At 36.1% G+C, this 10,716-nt stretch overlaps 1 pseudogene; it reads left to right on the top strand.

Annotated features, from left to right (window-relative positions):
- Positions 1 to 6,878: 6,878 nt before the first annotated feature.
- Positions 6,879 to 10,050, top strand: LOC124889717 (annotated as a pseudogene).
- Positions 10,051 to 10,716: the final 666 nt, after the last annotated feature.

Raw genomic sequence — 10,716 nt, 5'->3', positions numbered from 1 at the left:
AAGTAGATCAAGTGAAGCAAAAGAGGTCCATTTCATGCACAAAAAAACAGATACAATTATCGTTACCCAGTAAAACAAAAAGAGAAACAAGTTAAACAGAAGAACAATATAGTGAATAGGCCTAAGGGACGAAGAAGGATTTTAATTGAAGGAGGTGAAGGGAATAAAAGAGGTCAACTTCCTAATGATATCAGCATTATCATCTCGTTCCTTATCCAAGATTGCTGTGAGAGATGCAATTTTAGCTTCAAAAACCCTCTTTTCATCTTTATGAATAGCCTGGGTAGCCACCAATGCAGCCTGTGCACCCTCCAGCTCACCCTGCTTTGCCTCTAAGGCATTTCGCAGCTTCTGCATAGGGTTGTCAGCATGTCTCATGGCAGCAGGTAACCTAGCATGGTTCAGTTGTCCAATCACATCCTTAGTCATCTACAAGGACCATACCTTGACAGGGACATAGAAATTATCGAAAATAGAGGCAAGCCAGAAATGGTAGGGCAGAGCATGGCCATTTGTATCTTTGACAAGTACCCTTTGCATATGCTTAATGATGAGTAGAGGAAGGTCTATTGGAATCTCAGAATCCAATAGTTCCATCAAGGTAAAATCAAGAAAACTTGCAACTGTGCACCTTTCCTGTCTAGGCAAAATTATTTTGTGAACCACATCAAAATAAGACTGATAGAGAGGGGACATCTCATTTTTCATGACCCTATGATGAGAGAAAAGAAGAGGATTCCCAAATAATTTTCTACAGATATCAAGAACTGATGAAAGATTATCAAGAGGCGGCTAAGATCCCTTCACATAATGACTCCATCCTCTAGTAGAAACACTGAGAATTCTGCCCAGATCAGCAGGATAAAGATTGATGGTTTTCCCATAAACAGTGGTTGAGATCATTTCCCCAATTGCAACACCATTGGTATAAAACTCATACACCTCATTTTTACCAAACCTTCTCTGATGATCACCTTGAAGAAATAAGTATGACCATACCTGATTTTTCAGTTTTAAAATTAACGTATCCATATCAGGACCCCCAAAACCAGTGACAACTTTAGCTATCTTTCATTTCTGAAAGTGAAGAACATGGTCCGACTGAGAAGCTTTATCAGCAGCAGTATCAACAGGAATATCATCATCAGAATCAATGGAAGTAGGAGGAACAGGAGGAGTATCAGGAAGATAGTCTGAATCTGAGTCAGATGGGTCAGAACAATCAGGTTTGGGAATTTGTTTCTTGGGATGTGAAGTAGATTTTGGAGAAACTTTAGAGGAGGTTAATCCTTGACCAGTAGAGACTTTGACAGTAGAAGCTTTGACAGTGAATGTTAAGGATGAGGAGGGTGTGGGAGAGAAAAGAGAGGTCTGTTTACGAGGGAAGGAGGGCTTTGAGGGTTTGGCTAGGATATCCTTGTGTTTTCTTTTAGAGTGAAGGAGAATATCAGAAGAGGGCTCACGTAGGTGAGGAGAAGCAGTAGACACTACCCGTTTTTTTTCCTTAACTTAAGTTCCTCTTCCAAAGAAGTATCTTCTCGTTGTTTCCTTTCATGAGTATATGGAGTTCGAGGTGAATAGATGATGGGAGAAAATTATACCTGAGTATCGACATCAACATCAATGGTGACAGAAGATGGTTTTCGTTTCAGAGTCAATTGTGACCGTCTAGGGATAAGATCAGCAATGGAAATGTCATCGCGATCAAAGATCTGAAGAGGAACCACAGGTAGTGGTAAGGGTTTTGAAACAATGAGGGTTTGAAAAGGGAGTGAAAGAAGAGTTGTGGTAGAGTTTTAAACAATGAAAAATCAGATAACTTGAGAGGTATTTGGGGTTGGATAAGTGAAGGTAAAGTAATATTTGGGTGAAGAATAATTTGGGTTGAAGGATTTGTTTCAGATTTTGTGGAGGAGGGAGAGGATGATGAAGGCGTCATAGCTTGTCGGATTTTTAGAGGTTAAAAAAAAGAAGTGGAGATGGAAGATAAAACAAAATGCATATTTAAGAAGAATAAAAAGGAAGTTGAAACGTGAGGGGACTGTGATATGAAGAAACGTGCTGATGTAGAAGTTCTGTACTAATGGGAAAGGTCTGTCAGCCTTTCAAAGAAGAGGACTGTTGGGTTTTAGCGGTTTTAATCATGAGAGAGTGAACCATGTAGATAACCTATTTCTCTTAATGCTATTATGGAAAACAATAAGCATACCTTGTGTTCTGATTAGTCCATGACCACTCTTGCCTTAGTGATCCAGTCTATCTGCAAAAACAACACATAATTATACCACTTTGCTTTAAAATCTTAGAACTAGGATACATAACTAAATGTGTAAGACTGAATTAATCAACACTCTCTAAGGCATAGCATGTTCTAGTCAATCACCGAGGGAGATTTATACAATTTTAATCATCCCCAATTCTAACCTATTTTTTTAAAAGTGTTCTCTACTCAAGGTCTTAGTAAATATGTCAGAAATTTGTTCCTCAGTTGAACAAAACATAATTGATATATTTCTTTTTTCAACATTGTCTTTAAGGAAGTGATAGCGAATATCAATATGCTTAGTTCTCTTGTATTGGACAGGGTTTTTGGCTATGTTTATAGCACTTGTGTTATCATAAAAAATGGGAACACAACCTACATCTACCCCAAATCCAAGAGTTGTTGTTTGATCTACAACAATTGAGCACAGCATGACCCAGCAGCACGTATTCAGCCTCAGCAGTAGACAAAGCTACTGAATTTTGCTTCTTTATGGACCAGGTAATCAAACATGATCCCAAGAAATGTGCCATACCTGTAGTGCTTTTCCTGTCCACCAGATATCCTGCATAATCAGCATCAGAGTATCCTACCAAATTAAAGTTACTATCTTTGGGATTCCACAAGCCAAGATCACTGGTTCCTTTTAAGTATCTGAAGATTCTTTTTACAGACTTTAAATGTGATTCTTTTGGTTTAGATTGAAACCTGACACATAGCCCTACACTGAACACAATGTCAGGCCTGTTTGCTGTGAGGTACAATAATGAACCTATCATACCTCGATAGATCTTTTGCTCTACATCAGAACCTGTTTCATCTAAGTCCAGCTTTGTGGCAGTAGCAATAGGAGTACTTGTCTCTTTTGCCTCTTCCATAGAGAATTTCTTGAGAAGCTCTTTGACATACTTCTGTTGGTGAATCATTGTTGCTGGAGCTGATTGCTTTATTTGCAAGCCCAAAAAGTAATTTAGCTCTCCCATCTGCTCATCTCAAATTCACAACTCATGAGTTTAGCAAACTCATGAGTCATAAGCATATTTGTTGAACCAAAAATAATATCATCCACATACACCTGCATGACTAACAAATTCTTCCCATTAGTTTTCAAGAAAAGGGTATTGTCAATTTTACCTCTAGATGTCCATGTTCCAATAGAAATTTTGACAATCTTTCATACCAAGCTCTTGGAGCTTGTTTCAATCAATACAAAGCTTTGTCCAGCTTGTAGATATAATCTGGAAACTCCTTGCTTTCAAATCCTGGGGGTTGCGTAACATACAGTTCTTCCTTGAGAATGCCATTCAGGAATGCACTCTTCATATCTATCTGATACAAAATAAACTCTATGTAAGAAGCAAAGGTAACAAGTAGTCTTATAGCTTCAAGTCTGGCTACAGGAGCAAAAGTTTCATCAAAGTCGATTCCTTCTTCTTGATTGTATCCTTGAACCGCCATTCTTGCCTTGTTTCTTGTGACTGTTCCATGCTCATCAACTTTATTTCTGTACATCCACTTAGTCCCAATTACTCCCAATTACTGATCTATCTTTTGGAAGAGGAACTAAATGTCATACTTTGCTTCTCTCAAACTGGTTCAATTCATCCTGCATAGCTATGATCCAATCAACATCAAGCAATGCCTCAGTTACTTTCTTTGGCTCTATCTCTGACAAAAATGCCTTGAATGAACACATACTTCTTAGTCCAGATCTTGTAGTGATACCAGAATTGAGATCAGTAAGTACATTCTCAATAGGGTATTAGCTTTGATATTTGTATCCTTTTGGGATCAAGCAAGTGAGCTGCTAGGATCACTACTAATATTCTGATGTGAGTCAGTTGATGGATCAGTTCCCCTATCACTGTACCTTAGCTTTAGTTCCCCCTATAAAAATGCCTCCAGGTTTGGCTGTTTCAGTCGATGGAACATGTTGTAAAACCTGTTCCTCAGTATCACTTCCTTCCTGCAGGTTAGTCTTATCACAGAATTCATAAAAAATCACATGCATGCTTTCTTCAACACAGTTAGATCTGTTATTTAAAACCCTATAGGCCTTACTATAAAGTCAATAACCTAATAAGATTCCCTCATCACTTTTGGCATCAAATTTTCCAAGATTAGCCTTACCATTATTGTGTATGAAACATTTGCAGCCAAAGGTTCTACAGTGAGAAATGTTAGGCTTTCTACCTTTTAGTAACTCATAGAGAGTCTTTTCTAACATTGGTCTGATCATGCACCTGTTTATAATATATGCTACAATACTCATTGCCTCAGCCCATAGGTTTTTGGCAACATTTGCTGCAAGCATCATTGTTCTAGCCATATCTTCCAAGGTTCTATTTTTCCTTTCCACCACTTTATTTTGTTGTTGTGTTCTAGGAGCTGAGAGTTATGGTCTATTCCTTTTGATGAACAGAAATCTAAGAATTTTGCATTCTCAAATTCTGTCCCATGGTTAGTCCTTATGAAATCTAATGAAGTGCCTAATTTCTTTTCCATTTTCTTGATGAAAATTTCAAAGACATCAAAGGCATCTTCTTTAGAGGCCAGAAACATGGTCCAGGTGAACCTGGAATAATCATCAATAATTACAAAAACATACCTTTTTCCACCTCTGTTTGTTGTCTCATTGGTCCACACAAGTCCATATGGACCAGTTCAAGACACTTAGTAGTACTAACATGGTTCTTTGAATTAAATGAAGATCTTACCTGCTTCCCCCTTACACATGCATTACATAACTTTTTTCCTTAAATTTGGTTTTAGGTAATCCCAATACCATGTCTTTGGATGAAAGTATGCTCAGTTATTTTAGACTTGCATGTCCAAGTCTTCTATGCCAAAGGAGGGGATCAGTTTCTATTGCACTTAGACAAGTCAACTCAGGTCCTGGTATTGTCATTAAGTCTTCTTTGTATACATTTCTGTATCTCCTTGCAGTAAGCATAATTTCTCTGGTGTCCATCCTTTTGACTTTAACCCCTGCAGCAGTAGAAATTTCTTTATTACCTTTGTCACACAATTGTGAGATGCTCAGCAGGTTATGCTTTAATCCTTACACAAGATACATATACTCCACAACTTTTGAATTAGATGTGCCAATATTCCCAACTCTAGTAATGATTCTCTTTTTGCCATTTTCAAAAGAAACTCTTCCTCCATCTATTTTGGAGAGTGAAAGGAACTTTTTTTTGTCGCCAGTCATATGTCTTGAGCATGCACTATCTAAGTACCAGTGCTTTTTGTTTCCCCTCACCATATTCTGCAAAAGAAATCAAAGGTTAGATTTAGGAACCCAGACAAGCTTGGGCCCTGTTTTGTTGGTAAAAGGATGAATTAAATTCCTTCTAGTCCATGTAGGAAACACGTAACCGGACCTGTTTCTCTGACCAATTTTAGTCCTTGTATTTTTGGTCTGAGAAAAGTTTATTGCCAGATTCTGACTTCTAACTTTGCTTTTGACGGCCACAGGACATTCAGTAGTAGGATGTCCAAGATTTTCACAGATATAACATAGATCTTATAGATTATTAGCCTTTTTAAAAAAACCTAAACCTGCTTTTTCATTATGATTTCTTCCACTCAACTGATGAACAATTCTTGAAGAATTTGTTCATCTATTACCTCTTTCCAGATCCAACTTTAACTTAGCAACTTCTTGACTTAACTTGTTCATCTTTTCAATCAAATCATGACATTCCAGTTTGTACTTAGTTAACTCAAGTTCAGCTTTTTCTTGTTCTTTACTTATGGCCCTTTTTCCATTTTCAGTGAGAGCCAATTTAAGAACTTCAGACTTAAGATCATTATTTGAAGACTCAAGTAATGTGACTTGGTTCTTGAGAGTGCAAGTTTCTTTTTCAATAGAATATTTGCAAACTTTCAGGTCAGTGAAATCAAATTTTAGGCTTGCAAGGATGTTGAACAATTCATCCCTATCAGAAGTTAATTCTTGGAGATTGTTAATTGAATCACTCATCAAGGAAACAAGTCTAGTTTTAGAAAACAGATGCAGTTTTTCTTTGAGTTCAAGTAAACTTACCTCAGAAGCATCATCTTCTTCCTCAATGTCTGAATCTCCATAAGCCATAAATGCTGTCTCATCAAATTCATCATCATCAGAGTCAGATCCCCATGTAGCTATAATGGCATGTTCTTCTTTTTCCTTTCTCCTAGCCTTTTCTTTTTGTTCCTTTTCTACCCTTTCCTTTCTCCACTCTATTTCCCAGAGAGGACATTCTCTTATCTGATAATCAGTCTTTCCACACTTGTAGCATCCGTTTGGATTATTATTTGAACGTTGCTTGGTACCTGTTCCCTTCTTCTTCCTGAAGAACTTGATGAAATTTTTGGTTATGAAGGCAACTTGCTCCTTATCAAGTTCAAATTCATCGTCACTATCAGAAGCTTTTAAAGCTAAGATCTTTTCAGGTGTTGTTTGTTCTTTGATTCCATCAATTTCCATTTCATAAGTCCTTAAGTTCCCTACAAGTTCATCCAGGGTCAAGCCTTCAAGCTATTTATTTGCCTCCCTAATTGCAGTCACCTTAACATTCCATTTGATTTAGGTAACACCCTCAATACCTTTTCAACTTATTCTTCCTCAGAGATGATTTTCCCTAACGAAGTCAACTCATTTGTTAGGGTGGTAAGCCTTGTCATCATCTTATGAAGTGTTTCATTTTCCTTTATTTTGAATGCCTCAAATTTAGTAAACAGGAGAGCAATCCTGAATTTTCTTACTTGGGAAGTACCTTCATGAGAATTTACCAGTGCATCCCAAATTTACTTAGCAGTAGTACAGGTGGATACCCTGTTATACTCAGCCGGTCCTAGACCACAAACCAAGATGTTTTTGGCCTTTGTATTTTTCTTCAAAGCCAACAGGTCATCAGGAGTAAATTCACTCCTTACTTTCTTGACTTGTTCTCCGTCAACAGTCTTCATTGGAATAGTGGGACCATCAGTAATACTGTCCCATAATTCATAGTCTTCACCTTAAATGAATATCTCCATCCTTGCTTTCTACCAGATAAAGTGAGAACCATCAAAGAGTGGAGGTCTAGTGGTTGACTGACCTTCACTGTGACCATTAGAATGTGCGGAATTCATCATGTTGATCCTTTTCTTAGGTGCTAGCCTTATTTAAGAAAACCTCGCTCTGATACCACTTGTAAGAGTACGCGTCCTAGTAATTGTCTATCTGTGGAACAAGTAAGTAAACGTGGTTCACAGAAGTAAATTGAACACAGTATTTTTACGTGGAAAACACCCGGCTCAAGAAAGGTGAAAAAATCATGACCTGTACCTCTACAGGATTTTAACCCAACTTCACTAAAATACTTGAATCTCAACAATCAACAAAATTATAAGATTTCTTGTAACCTAGGAATTAAAACTTCTAACTCCTATCACTACAAAAACACTAATCTTTCTAAGATAAGTGTTTCCAAATCTTCGAATTCCCAAACTTGAATACAACAACTCCTAACTCAGTTTATAGATTACTGAGACTTGAATCAATGACTCATTATAATACAAGAACCTCTACACAGTTTATGACCTTCTAAGTAAGAGACTAGGTTTTCTTCAAGTATGTGAACTGATATGCTGATTGTTGATTGACTTTTCAGTGTGTGCATGAGTACCGACTTTGAGTCATGTTTGTTGTATTTAAGCCAACTAGTGATAGAGTTCTTTTTGATGTTCAATTATTTCTCCAATAGAACTCTATCAGTTAACTTTTTTCCCTTTTGCTGCCACCTCACCTCTCCTAGATTTTATAGAACTCTTTTACTTCAAATCCTTTTCTTACTGAACTCCTTGATCCACTTAACTTCTTCAAGACTTCTTGTCTGATCTGACTCAGCTTCTAATGTAATCAATCTTATCTATGCTTGTCTTGAACGCAGAATCACATCATCCAAACTCCTGTGCTAGCTAGACTATTTCACCTTGAATGGACCAGTTTTTTCAACATGTTTCATTCACATGTCTATCATCAAAACTCCTCATGCCTTAACAAGACCCTTAGAATAGTGATTCAAACTTTTTACCCTTCATTAAAATACTCCATTTTAGATAAAATTATCTTTTCACTATTTTTGTAAATTTATTATTTAATTAATTTCATAGTATCTTACTCCTAAACTATATGGAATCAAACTAAAATATGTGGTAAGACTTTTAATTAAATAAGGAGTGTGCTAATATATACATATGGTAAAAATTAACTAAAAACGTGTAAAAAGTATTGTGTTTTCAGAATTAAGTCTTCAATTTGTTGGTTCCTTTGTACCTGTTCATTGTTTGGTCGCTTGATTTCAAGCGTTTTCCTCATTATTCTAGGTTTTTCAAGTAATTTATTTTTGTTGGATTGTTATTATATTACTTAGTATTTGTTTTGATCGTTTCAACGTGAAATTCTTGTTTATTACATAATCTTTTTTGTGGGTTTTTGCTCAGCTAAAAGTTAATAATTGCAATGGATTCATAACAACTATTTGTGTTTTTTTAGTTGAATTTTTTAATTGAAAAGTTGAATCAAAACGAGCATTGATGTTGCCGATAAATATTGTTTTTATGCTCACGTTTAAGGTGGAATGGTTGGAGATTTAGCTTCCATTTGTCCTAAGTTCATACAAGTGTGTGGCTGTAACTGTTTAAATTTTATCCTACTTCAGTTGCTACATGAAATTCTGAATTGTGTTTGTATCTTGACTGATCATGAATTATGCAGTCGAATTTTTTAGCTATTGTTGCACAAGCTTCACTTTTTGAAAATCTTAATTGTCATTTATTTTCTTAGATAAATTTTTAAGTTTGTCGATTCATGTTGAGTTCCAACATCTTGTGTATGTAAGACATTTCCTATGTTTAGTGCCCTTTAAGCATAATTGTATACTTGTGTATTTGCACTCACAAACCTTGAATATTTAATTTGTGTTTGGGTTTTACCTTGAATTTCGGCTATTCAGTGTCATTAAACATAATTGCATTTGTTTGTTATTTATTACTGTGAAATTTCCTGTACTCTGCTGCATGTAATTAAGATTACGGAGCTTCTTCCCTAGTTTTTTCAATGATATTCAATGTGCATTTATTGTGAACTTGTTCCTCAAACTTTTGCCTAGATTCTTTTCAAGAATCTTTTGGATTTCAGACAGGATGTTTGTTAAAAGATGGTGCTCCTTTGCCAGACAAGATAAGCATTGTTCTATTGTCAGATTTCTTAAGCGTTACTCCAAAGTTGGACTTGGTCAGCTCCGATAGAAGGTAAGTATTCATCTCTTCTATTCTTGATGTTAACGATTTGAAAGTTTTATGTAACAAGCTCCAACAAGTCTAATGATGTCAATTTCAGGGGGGTTTTTACGCGCTTAAAGAAAAGAACAAAGTTGATCCCAAGAACAAAGATGGTAGTGATATAGAGGATGATAAAGACAATAATGAAAATTCTGAGGATTAGGATGACGGTGATGATGCAAACGATGAAGATTTCTCTGGTGAAAAAGAGGAAGATGCCGACGCTGACGATAAAGGTCTCGAGGAGGATCTTGCGGCTAATGGAAATGAAGGGAGTGATGTCGATAACTATGATGATGAGGATGACAAAGATGACTATGAGGAAGAGAAAAGAAAAGAAGATGAGGATGGAGAGAAAAGGGGAGAAGATGAGGATGAGGAGGAGGATCAACCACCTGCTAAGAAGAGAAAGTTAAGTGTTGTCTTAGATGTTTATATTGTGCTTTTCTATCATGGTTGAGGAGAGTATGTAGTGGAAAGAGGGAGGTTTAACTTTTTTATCTGACAATGTAGGAAATTAACCATCCTTGTTCAAAACAAATGTACTGCTTTAATCATGTGGATTGTTACTTATGCTACTTGTTCTATTTAATTGCTCTATATATTTGGTAAATTATTTATCAATTTGTCGGAAACAACCTCTCCAGCTTTCAAAAGGTAGGGGTAACATCTGTGTAAATTCTATCCTCCTCAGGCCTATTTGTGGGATTACACTATGTTGTTGTTGATGAAGTATCTATTAATTGCCTTAAATTTGAAAATCTATCATACAAGAAAGGTAAATTTTACATATCTCTACCTGATAGAGTACAAGATAAATTCTTAAGCCTTAGTATGCTTCATCACTTAAGCAAGTTAGAGATTATTGTCTCCTTTCTTATCTTTAGAAAAGGAAAAATAAGAGAGGGATCACACCTCGGGCAAAGTAAAAACTTCCTTCAACCAATCCTTTTTATTGGTGATTGCTCCAAAACAAGAAAAAATGGGCAAGCTTTACCCTTGAACTATCCAAACAGAGATGCTTTTTAGCAAAGAAAGTAACAACGAAAAAATTAGCCTATTTTAAGCAGTTCAATAATATTTTTGATCTTTTTCTGGATTTTTATTTTAATTCTACTATTGTTGCTACACTAACCCTTATG

The sequence above is a fragment of the Capsicum annuum genome, chromosome 12, assembly GCF_002878395.1.
Source record: "Capsicum annuum cultivar UCD-10X-F1 chromosome 12, UCD10Xv1.1, whole genome shotgun sequence".
In the NCBI taxonomy this organism is placed as follows: Eukaryota; Viridiplantae; Streptophyta; class Magnoliopsida; order Solanales; family Solanaceae; genus Capsicum; species Capsicum annuum.
The sequence above is the reverse complement of the archived record's forward strand: the minus strand, read 5'-3'. Positions and strand labels throughout refer to the sequence as shown.